The sequence below is a fragment of the Sturnus vulgaris genome, chromosome 9 (assembly GCF_052056855.1).
Source record: "Sturnus vulgaris isolate bStuVul1 chromosome 9, bStuVul1.hap1, whole genome shotgun sequence".
NCBI lineage: Eukaryota > Metazoa > Chordata > Aves > Passeriformes > Sturnidae > Sturnus > Sturnus vulgaris.
In genome coordinates, this window is record NC_142251.1 from 6,196,858 (window position 1) to 6,211,021 (window position 14,164).

The following is a 14,164-nucleotide window of genomic DNA, read 5'->3' on the forward strand; positions in this document are numbered from 1 at the left end:
TGTAGCCTTTCTGCTATTTTAAATATTCTCAAAGTTTTATTGAGATAAAAATGTTAAGAGATGTAATAATACTAATATATCAAGTGATTTAGCATTAAAAATGACAGATTTTCAGTGGTTATATGAAAACAAGGCTTGATGTGTTATGTCAATACAAAAACTAAATCTATGCAGTTGAACCTTGAGCACTTGTGTTGGTAATGTATAAAAGTGTTCTTTTAAAGCTGTGTCTGTCTTGTGTCCCTTCCTCCTCCAGCCCTGTCCCTTTGTGCAGAGCTGTGGTGGTGCCACATTGCTGTGATCCCATTGCAGCAGTCACCACCATAGGATCCACTTCCCCAGGGATGGATCCTGGTCCCTGTGCCATATCAGCCAGGTGAGGAGAAGGACAGGCCCCTGCCATCACCAAGGACAACTCAAATCTCTCCTGAGCCTCGTCCAAAAAGGCTCAGTAATTTACAGTTCCTTATGGCAAGACACTTCTTCTATTGTCGTGAACATTTTCAAATGTTATCAGACAATAATTGCTATCACAACTTCTAATTCTGTGTTTCTGTTTCAAATTTTCCTCAGTTCAATCAGAACCAAAAGTTAATGCCCGTTGGCTAATTTCCAGTGCATGCCTCCACAGAACAACTGCTGCCTTTAACTGGTGGAGAGATCAAGGCTTGAACTGACAAAAGACATCTGTATTTTGGAAAACAAATTAATGTTTATGTTTTAATTTATAAGTTCCTGGCTCTTTTATGGTTCCTGTTTTTCAAGTAATGTCTCTTTGGATCTCCAGCTGATGGAGAGTCAAAATGGAAAAGGCCCATGAGAGAATTATCACAATAGAACATCTGGTCTGCATTGGAAAAAGCTGAGAGAGATATTCAACATCTCTGAGACTGAGGCAGTCATGAGGCAGTTTGAAAGTCAGTCCATGAAAAATTGTGCAGGTTGTGGCCACCTGGGCCAATCTAGTGTTGTTTTGGGAAGAGCTACTCTGCTTATGAGCATCTGAATTTTCATCTCCCTTAAGCATGGATATGTGAGAGCTGGGAGTGGTGTGAAAGGTGTTTGCTTTCCATAATGTTAATCTGAGTCCCAGCATTGTCCTAATTACATTGTGGGTTTTTGCCAGTCTCACAGATTTCTTTTGAGCATGTAGGCTGGAGTCAAAAGGCTTTCCCAGGGCTTTTGGCATAGCTTTACAGGAAAGTGGATGGAAGGGACTTAGTATATTTTTGGAAGAATATTTTGTATCCTGCATTAAACTATTCCAGAAGGTAAAAGGACATTAGCTAGACTGTGTGTTGGCTCATGGACTGCTATGTCATTAATGGCAAGGAGTTTTATTCCTGTTTTCTGCAGTCACAGACTGCAAGAAATGCACAGAAATCATGGACCAACCAGGGCAGTAAAGGTACCCCTGGATTCAGAGGGAACAAACTCCAATCACCACATGGAACTTGGTCTTTTAAATCTTTATAGCTCATGCAGAACAGAAACAATTTGACGTGTATAACAAGAAACATTGCAAATTGTTTGCCAAACAAAGACTTACACTGCAGATGGAAGAACTGATGAAAATTGTTTATAGATGGGGAACTAAATGTAGATTTTTCAAGAACAAGGTTGTTGTCTTCCTTGCCAAGACAAACAAATCTGATAGACCATCTCATTGCTTTAGGCTGCCTGAGGACCCACTGCAAAGTCTATGCACCTTTTTTTTTACAGAAAATTTGTGTATTGTCAATACATGAGTGTATTGTCCACAGTTACACTGTGGCAGCTGCAGAGGAAGTGGAAGGTTCTCAGGAATACATTAGGGAGAACTGGATTTTTGGCTTCTGAAACAGTGTGGAGTGCTTTTTGAAACTCTGGAAGTTTATAAACTGGATGTTACTGCTACAAAAGGTTATCTGTGAGTTAAACATAATAGTAATTAATCTGCTATCTTTAGATCTTAACACTAACAACACAATGAAATTGAGAATTCCTATCTTTTAGAATTGCAGTTTCCAAGATGCCTTCATTCCTGTGAACATACCCTGGTCTGCATTTAGAGTTTTTTTCAGTGTTACCTTTAGAAATCTGTGCACAGATGTTTCTACAAAGTACTGTGTAATCATCCCGAACAACTGGTTTCAATGGGCCAGTTATTTAGGAAATCATGTAATGAGAACATAAATACAATCCCTGATACTGACATAAAACATGTATTAGCAAAATAATAGAGTTTGTATTTCCCTGACAGAGAGCAGACCCTGGAAATACATAACTCATAATGTCCTTAAAATTCTGTTGTATCTGAAAACATCTATATTGGCAGAGAGGCCCAGCCCATCCTGGGCTGCATTAGGAAGAGCATTGCTAGGAAGTCAAAGGAGGTGATCATTCCCCTTTGCACTGGTGAGACTTCAGTGGGAGTGCTGTGCCCAGTTCTGGGCTCCCCACAGCAGGAAGGACATGGACATGGACATGCTGGAGGGAGGGCAGGAAAGGGCTGTGAGGATGGATAAGAGGAGCATCTGTCCTGTGGCTGCCCAGGGTGGTTTTGAAGTTGATGTCACTGAAGAAACTCCAAACTCAACTGAGCAAGGTCCTGAGCACCCTGCCCTGGGTGATCCAGCTTTGAGCTGGGCTTGGACTGAGTGATCTCCAGAGATGCTTCCAGACTGGGAATGTTTGAGGCAGTTTCCTTGTGTCTTGTCAGTGTTTTAGCTGCAACTCGACTGTGGAGGAATCCTAAGGAGAGCAAAGGTTGTGACCCCAGAAATTCATCCAGATGGCTGAGGCCCAGAAAAGGCATAATGGGAGCTGCTGAGTATTCTGAATGTCTCATCAGAGTGATATTTCACTTGAAAATACAAAGTAGAAATTACTTGGGTCTTAATGACACTGAATACCCATAAAGTTCTCTCACTTCAGCTGGACTGCAGATGGTAACAACCTCTCTCTATCTGAACACACTTATTTTAGTTTAATCTTGCTCTGTAAAATCTTAACATGTATTTTACTCTAGAAATTAATACTTGGTGCTTTATGGCGCAAAATTTATTTGCTGGTTTGTTCCACATTTTCTTTCTTTACTAGTACTGATACTAAGAAATTAAAATCTATTTTGACATATTACTTCAGTAATAAGCACATACTGTGTCTCAAGGAGTTGAGAATATCGTCATTTGAGCAAGGTAAAATCAAAATATATAATTACATTGCATATTCTATGGCACTTAGTTTGTAACTATTCTTGCAGTACCTTCAAAGTAAGAAGGAAGATGAAATTCAAAAAGGGCTTTCATAGTTTAAAAAAAAATTATGTTGAAAGATTTATGTTGAAGCAAGATTTATGTTGAAAGGCAAAGATAATTTTTTTAAATCAGCTGAATAGTGGTTGGAGGATTCACCTGTGGTTTTTCGTTGTGAAAATGCCAAAGAGCTTGCTTGTACTATTGAGAATTCTCAGATCCTCTTTCTCTTGAAAATACTTTGTCCTTTGTATTGCCTCTAAGGAAAAAGGAAAGCACACTGGAAAACAAGAAATTGAGCAACATTGCACAAGTAATTAGGAAATAAATAGATTATAAAGCATTTTATTTCAAGTAAATAACCTCTTTCTTTATTATCAATATATGGAGTCACATTGGGTTTGACAGACCAAGGCATAAATGTATAAATAACACCGGTGATAATTGTTAGAGGACATCAAATTTTTCTAGGGATGAGCCCAATTTGAAACCAGAAAATGAAGACTTCAGACAAAAATAACACATGAAGGTCAAATGTACTTAGTCATTGGTTGCTGTCTCTGCACCACTTTCCCCTGACTTAATGTTTTCACAGCACATCTCTGATTCAGTCTCCTCTCTCCTGTGTGGGATGGGGTTTTTGGTGGGGGGAATATTACTTTAAATTGACACCTCTAGCAGCAGTTCCTACTTGTACTGATTTCTTTTTATAAATGTGTAACCTATTATATCTATCCAAGCCTGGCTGAGCTCCAAGTCACCCATTGCTCAGTAATACAGGAAATTAAATCTAATGTCTAATAAGCATAGAGGCTTATGCAACCTTCATTCCCTGTAAAAAGTATTAAATAACATAATAATATTACCTTGTCTTTTGATAGCTAGAGAGTTGAGTGCTCAGTTTTTGTGTAGACCAAACTGGCTCTGCATTTGGGCTTGGGGGAGTCTGGGTTTATCCATCCTTTTTTGCAGACTTACTGAATTTCACTCCAAAAATTGTCCTCTTATTAAAGGACCCTCTAAAATGTTCATGGGCAGGGTTTGGTTCCTTTCTCCACTTCTCCCCTTTGTTCCCACAGAGGGCTGAGTCCCCCCTGATCTCATGCTGGGGGTGCTGCTGCTTTCTCATTCATTCTCTCTCTCCCAGGATTTTCCAGCCTGAGCAGGTTTCTGCCTTTTCCATCCCATTTTCTGATAATGCCTACCACAGCTCTTTGTCAGTTGGTGCAGCCTTTAAAAATGCAGAAATCTGACTTTAGGCCATACAGGCTAGCAACATAATTTCAGGGCTTTGTCTCCTGCATGTACCAATTCAATAAGTGGATTTCTACTGAATAATTTTAAACTGTTACAGCCCTCTGAAACCATTTCTCTCTTGCTGCTGTAATACATAAAGTGACATAAGGTCACTGATGCTGTGGAAATTGGTTTTGGAGTTGATATGCTAATTCAGCAAGAAATCAGTTCTAGCAGAAACACAAAGAAAATTATTTTAATCTAGTGCCATGCTAGTTTGTTGGCTTTTAGGAAAGAGATAATTAAAATATTCAAGGGAGTTCCAAGTCTGTGGAAAAAATACCATTTTGGAGATTTAAGGTTATTTTTGCCTTGCAGTTTATTAGCTACTTTTCTGAAAGCAAATAAGCTGAATGTGATGGACACAAATATGACATCTTCACGTGCTCAAAAAAAAAAGAAGATATTCTTTAAAACTGAGTTCTGTATAAGAATAAACTTGGTTCAATCTTTTCTGTGTCACTCACCCCATGTTTACAGTAACTGCTCCTCCAATTTTGTGGATGAAAACTTCCATGCAGATACACCCAGGGTCATTAATGAGGCTGCATTATGCAACTAATTGCAACGGGGAATAAAATTACATTAATGGTGCCTAAGGAGAATCTCTGCACTCAGTACGAGCAAAGGATAGCCAATGCCTTATTTTTTCCAAAACAAATATTTAAGTTAAATTGAAAGCAATAGTAGATCTCTGAGAATAATCACTTAAGAGTTTGAAAGGCCTATATTTTTTTCAAAACACTGCACTTATACTAAAGAATTTCCAAGCAAAAAAACGCAAAACAAAACAACAAAAAAAACCCTGTAATGTTTACTGTATGAATATGCCAAAGGAAAAAAAATTACCAGCATAAAGTCTTTCATCTTTTTGAGATGAAGAGAAAATAAAAATGCATTTCTAAGGAATATTTTTAAAATGGCTTTAAATGGAATTGTAAAAGTAGTGCTGTCATTGTCGTATTTTAAAAGATATTTTAATTTTATAATAAAGAAAAAAAGATGACATTTTGCTCTTTGTTCTTTCATAAAACTGGTATGATGCTGCTGTCTGCAGATGGAAGACACCAACTACAACAAGAGTAGTGTCTGTTCTAGAGTGAGGGATGAGCTCCCCTGGAGCTCCCAGCCTGCTTTCCTGGCTGCAGTGCTCAGTATTTCATTTTAGCAAGGCTCAGATTGGTCCAAGTCTTCATCTCCTCCTGCCCTTCATGTTAGTGCAAGTACCAGGTTGTATGTTATTGAAGAGAGAGGAATCGAAAATGCAATTCAATGTTTTATTTCATGCTCCCCAAGTTTACTCAGACACACCCAGAGTGAATGTGCTGCACTCAACTTGAAGATCTTGTTTTTATAAATTCTGGCTCTCCTGTGCTTTCAGGCTTTGTCCCTGGACCAGATGAGAGAGTTCATCACAGGAACACCCTGATACCTCAGCTGCAAAAGGTTCTGAGAATCTAATGGCCAAGAGAGTGGAATTTAAATTTATTTTTGTTTGGTTTATGTTTCAGCAAGCATTTAAAAGATTCACCAGTTTATCTTTTTCAGAGATTGTTTTTCCTTTGGCTTAGGTTGGACACCAAATCTCTCTGTTGAGTTTACATTTATGGAGTAGGACTCAAGGTTTTCTCCATGTGTTCAGTATTAGGATTTTGACTTTGCAAGTCTTGTTGCTTGGGATAGGTGTAAAAGTCGTGTTTGCATGTACAGCAAGAACAGAACTGGAGTTTGAGAAGGACTAAAAGTAGTTTTGAAGGCTGCCTCTCCTCTTGGCTGACAGGCAGAAGAGTTGGTAAAACCTGCAAAGACAACTGAGCACCCTAATGATGGTATTTATTATAAATTTTATTTCATAGGTGGATTTTGAGGAATAGTTTTTAAAATATAGTTATTTTACTCTCCTTTAGCAAACCATGTGTGACCATAGCTGTTTTTCCAAAATGCCTGGTTTTCTTGCTTTTGTGGCCACCAGTCGAGTTCTCACTCCACATAGGAATGTCCACAAGGTGGTGCCACAGCTAAGAAGTTTGCAACAAATAAGGAAAAAGTAATTTGAAAATTCTATCTGCTTTTTGTAACTGACTAAAGTAGCTGCATCATTAACGAATTAATATTTATTGAATAAGCCGAATATCACAGGTTTGCAAGCTCTTTTTTTAAACCACTTGTATGAGCAGAGGTGGGTCTGCCTGCTGAGCAAGAGCAACATCCACATGCCTGTGACTGTCCCAAATCCTGTACACAAATGAAGAGGCAGCTCAGGGTTTAGGAGACAGGCTGATGAAGAGATCTGTATTTCCTAGCAGGGTTACCTGTTCCAACACTGGCATGTGTTCTATGTTTTTGTCTGGGTCACTTCAGCAGGAATCAGCCTGAGCCCTGACAAGCAGAATTGTTCATCTACAGCTTCAGCCAAGACAGCTTCCACTTATCCTACAGTGGCTATGGCACATCAGACCCTAATTTCCTGAGTTTTTTCTTGAGCCAGGGGTAGCCAGGCTCCCTGTCCTGTGCTAATCTACAGCTGACTATTAATTCCAAAGGGTGTGAGCATCTTTCTAGAAAAGATCAGACTAGAGAAAGTACAAGGCAGTAACAGGGAATGTAAGATGTCAGGTGTACCATCCAGTACAGAAAAGAGAATAAAACTTCCAGGAAAAAGTGTTGTTTGTATGGATCTGGATGACTGCACTGCCTTGTATGTCCCAGAAGAGCTGAAGTGCAGCAGGATTTGGCCATTTCCCTCAGAAGGAAATGTGTGTGTCAGTCCTTCAGCTACCCTTGGACACACGGTGCTTCTTGCACCCCTGCCCTGCTCCCTTCAGTGACCTCTGCAATCCAGGTGTGCAAGAAATGCTCCCTGTCAGCTTCTGCAGTGGACAAATTAAGTTTGAATCATTTATTCATCACATAATTTTGTACCAAAAGCAGCAAGAAAAACGGATACTTTGAAATACCATTCAGACAAGCAGTGCATTGACTTGCCTCCAGCTAGAATCTCTCTTTCCTAGGCCTGTATCAGAAAGAGAAAAAACATGAGTTTTCATAATGTTTCCTCCAAACTGCTACATTATTATTTTAAAACATAGTAAAATTCTTCTGGCTTATAAGAGACTCTGCAGAAATGAGGTATACCCGGAAAAGATGATTTGTCCCCCACTCATAAAGGAGAATGAGAGTTAGAAGCTTATTGAGTCCAATTCTAAAAGTTGTCAAATAACACACTGACCACCCTTTTTTTTTAAGGATTATATCTATAAATTATACTTTAAAGTGGTTTACTGTATTTTAAAACTTTGTATTGTTTTTAACATCTATTTGAAAAAGTCAGTGTCTAATCTGAGAACTACCTAAAAATACAGTCATTAACAGGTCAAGTAGATTTAATTTCTGAGTCAGTGTGTTGAGTTAGCTTGAACAAACTGAATCATGACACTGACATTGTCAGAATATTCCTGTAAGATTGTTCTGAGTGTATGGCTGCAATGTGCCTTGCAATTAAAGTAACATATTTCTGGTTTAGGTCAGATTTTGCTTGTTCTTTGACTTTGCAAAATCCTTTCAGAAATGTTTACTTTTCAGATATTTTGCACAGAGAAAAAATGATGCTGTATTCTGAAGGGAATAAATGAGAGAGTATCAGATCATACATCTTAGTCTCCCCGGTGTGAAAACCCCAGATATGCATTATTTTAGTAATTTAACAATTGAATTGAAATCCTGAACACTCTCCCTTGCACTATTTGCAACAATTTTGTGCTGTTATTGGAAATCCCGTAAGTATTTTTAAAAGATCAAAACTGATTTTTTCCCCTAAGCCTGATTTTCTGGTTTCCCATTTAGGTTATAATGAACAAAACCTGCTTCAGCCCTATGCCTAAAGCTTGCTGGGAGGAGGTAACTGGCAGTGTGGTGAGTTAGGAGTGAGGGTGAGCAGGCTCAGAAATCCTCCTGCAGATGCAGGGCGCTCACCGGAAACAATTGAGGATGGCAGTGGTATCCTGCAGGATGTGTGTGACATGCTCAGCGGGGGCTTGATTTACACAGGGACACATTATAGATTATACATTCTGGTAATTGTGGTATTGTTATTGCTGGGCTGGATCTAAGCACAGGAAGTACATATAAGAACATTTAAAGTGATAACATCTACTCCTGTTTAAAAAGCAATATTTTATTCTCGTATGTAACACAGCATTTGCAAGGGAAAATAGATAATTTACTAACTAGCATTTAGCATGACTTTTAGGGGAAAAGCTGATTCATTGTGGGAAGTCCACAACCAGCATTTACAAATAAATCCACTTAAACTTTTAATCACTTTTTTTTTTCAGTATGGACTGTAATCCAAGATCAGGAAGGAGACAATGCATTGCCATCTGAAACACAAGAAAGATCAAAATAACTTTCCAGTGTGCCACCAAAACCACAGTGCTAGGTTTCTGTTAAGGAGAATGAGTAATACCATTCTAGCTGTGAAGGTTGCTGTGAGTGGGTAATAATTCCATCTAACTGATAGGGCAGATTATGTATTCTGCAAGAAAAGAAATAATCCCAGGTAAAATCTTGCCCTATTTGTTCAGCTCAATATGAAAGCCCACCCAGTGTACCCACTTAGCTGAAGTTGCTCTATGCAAAATTGTCTAACTTTAGGATTCAGGAACAGGTCTGTTCTCCATCCTACGTCCCCAAACCAGCCTTGTTCAGGAACACATTGCCTCCAACCTTGGTGTGGAAGGAGGAATCTGTTCCTGCTGCTGCTCCCAGGATGTGGGATGTGGGTTGACCCTCAGCTCTGCAGCTGCAGGCAGTGTGTGTCAAGGCCCCTCTCCGAGCCTCTCTCCCCATTTCTCTTTAACAGCGTTGGCTTCAGACCTTTCTGTGCACCAGGGAAATTACTGATTAAGCCAGGGCTCACCCAAGTTCCTTCCTGGAGGGGGATATGGATCTATTCAGAAAAGGGATGCAGTAGCCATTTCAAATTTTGTGTGCCAACCTATTCTCCACAGACAACACAAACTGGCAGAACACAGGTAACATATTGTGCATGCTGTGCCTGTTTCCTACTTCGTTTTGCCAGGGAAAATAGATTAAAATTTGGTATTAAGTTTCCCTCTTGTTCCTCCGATAATAGAAAATTACCAGGGAAGAGAAAATGAGACAGAGATTTTGTTCTCTAGAAAGGCCTTCCAGCTAAATGTTTTTTTTAAAGATCATGAAACATTCTTGCCTGCTTTAATTGATGAGAAAAGTAACAGTAGAGCTGTTAAAAAAATTAATACATCAAAAATATTGACCCCTGGACCAATATAGCTAAATCTATATTCATATTTGTAATAGTGTCACAGATCAATAATACAATGCTATACTGATGCTATACTGTATACATTGATTTGTTAAAATGATAGTTATGGGTGAGGTTGTAAACAGACACTGCAGCCTATAATAAAGGACTGACCTACTAACAGATCTAATAATAAAGAAGATCTAATAAAAAACATCTAATAAGTGTGACAAGCATATACATAAAGTAACCCAAAGCCTAATGATTTGTTTCACAGTTTCATGAAAATATTTTTATTGTTTTCTGACTATATTATTTAACATTAAGAATACATTTTCCTCTATAAATTTTAAATGCTACCAGTCTAAATTTTTTGTGCAGTCTAACTAATATTGGACAGAAGTGTAGTTCTTCCAGATGTCATAATTTAAAAATTTTGGAATTATAATCCTGCTGATGCCTAATATTAATATGCCTTTGCAGTGGGGTAGACTTACAGTCTTCTTTTGAAAGTGTCACCTGCTTAAGTAAGATTTGATTTACAAAGGAATGCTAAGATATGTTTAATTTTAATTAAGATCTGCACTATTTTCCTGAATAGGAATCTCTGTCCCTAGTTTTAACTTGTAATATCCTGTTTTACAAACGAGTAGCTTCAGTCATACTGGGAGTACTTATGCAAGTTTTCACAGTTGATTGCTGGGATGAGAGCTGTAAAAACAAAGATCAGGTGAAGATCCTTTCTTGGAACACACTAGGATATGAGCCTCTATTTTTATTTGTAGTTCATAAGTCTACTTATTAAATAGACAATAATAACTCTAATCAAATATATTTCTATTTTTTTGAGTCACTGAAGTCAAACAGCACACCTACATGGCTGCAGTGTGTGTGAATCTTCCTGCAGTACATTCAGGTTTTGGCTTTCATTAGGCACTAAGACATGTTGCCTGCAAAAATATCACACAACTTGGAAAGGAGATTCTAACTTCATATGGGAAATGTATTTCATCCCTCTTACATGACATCAAAATCACTGTGCCTTTAGTCATGACTATGGAAATGAAAATACCAGGCCACAGGATTTGCAATTAACTTGAGACATACAGAGGAAATGCTGTAAGTTGCTTTAGTCTCTTTATTTTGCCTTGTCTGAAATCTGTCTGATTTTTGTTTGAGTTTATAAAAGCAATTGTTAGTGGAAATGTCTGTGTTTCAGCTGAAATGCTCTAAAAAGCTTACTGGTCTCACTTGAGCAGAGTAACAGAACACCCAAAACAACTGAGATGTCTTTAGGTTTTAGATATTTGGTTTAAATATTCTATTAAATACTCGAAAAGGTAAGAGTTCCTTAAGCATCAGAAGAGAGAGAGTTTAACGACCAGACTGAGCCATGTTTCCTGCATTTACTTCTCCAGGAGGGCTGCCAGATGTACTCCTCCACATTTTGGGTAAGTAATCACTTGGGCCTGGGATCTACTGGACAAACTATGCCTGAACCCATTTGCAGTTATTTTAGGTGACATACTAAAGTGGTCAGCATAAGTTTAACAGACTTAATCCAGCACTTTGACAGCATGCCAGAAGAAATTCCTTGGGATTCAGAGTCTAAGATTTCATTTCAATTAATTGTCAGGATGATGAATATTATTTATTCCACTCTAAGGCTCATTTTAATCTAAAACATGGTCAGATAGGGTCAATGCAGACAAAATGACATTTCTTCCTACATAGAAGCCCATCTAGATATAATCCAGTTTGCTCCCCTGTCTCTAGATTTGGTCTGCAAGGATAACAGGAATGGAGACTGCAGCTGGCCTAGGATTCCCTTGCACTTGAACCTCATCTAATTAGGCAAGTCTACTTTCCCACCAAATAAAATTATTATAAGCAACAATATTACGAATTGAAACTCCTCAAAATTGTTAAATTCTTTCCAGTTTGGAAGAGGAGCTTTATCAGGCAGATCCTCAGCAAGGCATTGGAGCCCAGTGGTCAGAGTGCTGGACAAGGATTGAGAAATCTGAGTTCTCTCCCAAACACTCCTGACTTTTAAATGACCTTGAGCTGTCACTTCTCTGTGCTGCAGTTTCACAGCAGTTTCTGTATGAGCAGGATAATAATCCTCCACAAAGGTTTGAGAGTTGCTGAAGGAAGGAGCTGCATGAAGACAACATTTCTTGCACTAGCCTGAGCTAGGTGTGGTTAGAGGTGGCCAGGATTTGGTCAATTCCTCATCCAGAAAATCTGGGAAATTTTCATTGTTAGACTCCTTGCTTTCAGTGGTCTGTCAAAATAGATTTTCATGTTAAAGGTCTTTCTTATCATTCAGACCATTACAAAATATCTCCAGAAAACTTCATTTTATTTAGTTATGCATTAATACTCACAGTTCATACTCTTGTTACTGGGAACTGCAAAATGCCTCTCAGGATCATACAAATAATTACTTAACATGGATAATATATCTTTGACCTAAAAAATAAGATACTTTTGCAATATTATGATTAATATATGCGGGGAAAAATTATCTGGTGGTTTATGTTGTAAGATATTTCAATTTGACTTTCAGTTTGAAAAATTCCCTTTGAAAGTACAAAATTTTTTTTTCAAATTATATCTTGATTTTACACATTTTGTGTTAATAGACAACAAGCTCTGTGCACAAAAAAGAACAGTCTACTTTCAAAACTGCTGAATGGTTTGACCTCTAGGGCATAGAAACTGTTGACTCATTGTTTTTACTGCATATAATATTAGTCCTTTGTCACATCCAGGGAATGACATCATCTTCTTCATTGTTAGCAGCAGGTTTGAATAACAGAAAAAGTGCAGCATTAGTTGTCTGCTGTGTTTGTTCTTAATAAATGAATGGATATCTGGTACCAAGAATCAGATTAGGGTTTTTGAGTAACATTTAGAAGAAGTTTGTGCCCAGACCCTGCAAAGAGCTTTGCTCCTGGCCACCATCTGCAGGGCAGTGGAGCTGGCAGGAGCATGGAGCCTGCAGAGGGAATATCACTGATGGTTCTGGCTGCTCCAAAGTGATAAGAGGAGGCAGGAAAGAAAAGACTAAGCACAGAATGAAACAGATCTGTTCTTCAAGGTCAGCTTAGTAAAAGGAATCCCTGCACTTCTATGAATCATACTTCTCTGGAATCTAAATTTATGAAAAGTAATTATCTGAAAAGAAGTCATCTCTAGGACACGCAAACAAAAAGGCAACTGGTTATCTTCAAAATGCACCATTATAAGTATTTCATCCATTCCAAAGTTTTATTCATGCCTATTAGTCTTTTACTCCCTATAACTGAAGTATCTATGTCCTAGTCTCAAAGAGTAATTCCTTATCAGAAGTATTTGGTTGTATCTGTTTCATGGAAGAGGGATACATCATTAAAGAGAGTGATCAGGATGATGGAAATCTTCTTTGAGGTGATAGACCACGTTCTTCTGTAGCAAAGAAAGTTTTAAGTGTTGCTTCCTGAACAATAAATATTGCCAGTGAAACAGAGTTTACTCAGGGAGAGATTCCTTGAGAGTCTGACAAAGTGCCAAATCCTAATCTGCATTACCCACTGCCTCTAAGTTTTCCCAGGAAAATGTGATTATTTAACTATAAAATTATACCTTTGTGGTTCCAAAAATATTTATGCTGAAGATAAGTTCCTGTGTTGGGAGAATGAATCAAACTGTACTTTGAAAAGCTGAAATCCATACAGCTGTGAGAGAAGCACACAGGAGGCTGGGAAAGCTGGAGGCAATGGGTTAAGGAATCCAGGATGGCTCAATCACAGAGGTGCACATACCAAGAGTGGACTTAGGCAAGGGCTGCACTCATGGAAAGACTTCTGGAATACCAGAGCTAAAAATGAAAACACAAATCGTGCTGTAAAAGATCAGATCAGACTTTGACTTTGAAGCAGAAGAGATCTCCCATATTGACTCTTCATTCATGCAGGCAGAGACCTGCCTTGCATGTAAGTGGCTCAGGTTGGAGCAGGTGCATCTATCCCAATTCCAAACTTACATCCCAATTTTCAAACTTATCTGTTACGATAAGTAAGAAACACCACACTTTTTTCTTTATGTTTCACATGTTTGTTATTTTCTGTTCTGGCCCAGAGTTTGCCTTCGATCAACATTTCCAAAAGGTCTCAAGTAGCATGAATTTTGGTGAGGCCAAATCACTTGATTTTCCCTTACCCTGTTCAGAAGTGGCTTTACTTGGACAAAAGCAATCATGCCAGCCATTTCCCTTCATCCTTTAAAATTACTGGCCACCTCTAAAAAGCTTGGCCTCTCTTTTGTGCCACTTTTTGACAACTCATTTGAGTTAAACAGGTTG

General features: G+C 38.4%; 1 long non-coding RNA gene across 1 annotated transcript in view; it reads right to left on the reverse strand.

Annotated features, from left to right (window-relative positions):
* LOC148222784 (uncharacterized) overlaps window positions 1-14,164 on the reverse strand; it is a 32,326-nt gene that overhangs the window by 8,569 nt on the left and 9,593 nt on the right. Inside the window, exon 2 of the long non-coding RNA XR_015805343.1 lies at window positions 3,396-3,495. This is a non-coding gene — a long non-coding RNA (uncharacterized LOC148222784). The remainder of the gene's footprint in view (window positions 1-3,395; window positions 3,496-14,164) is intronic.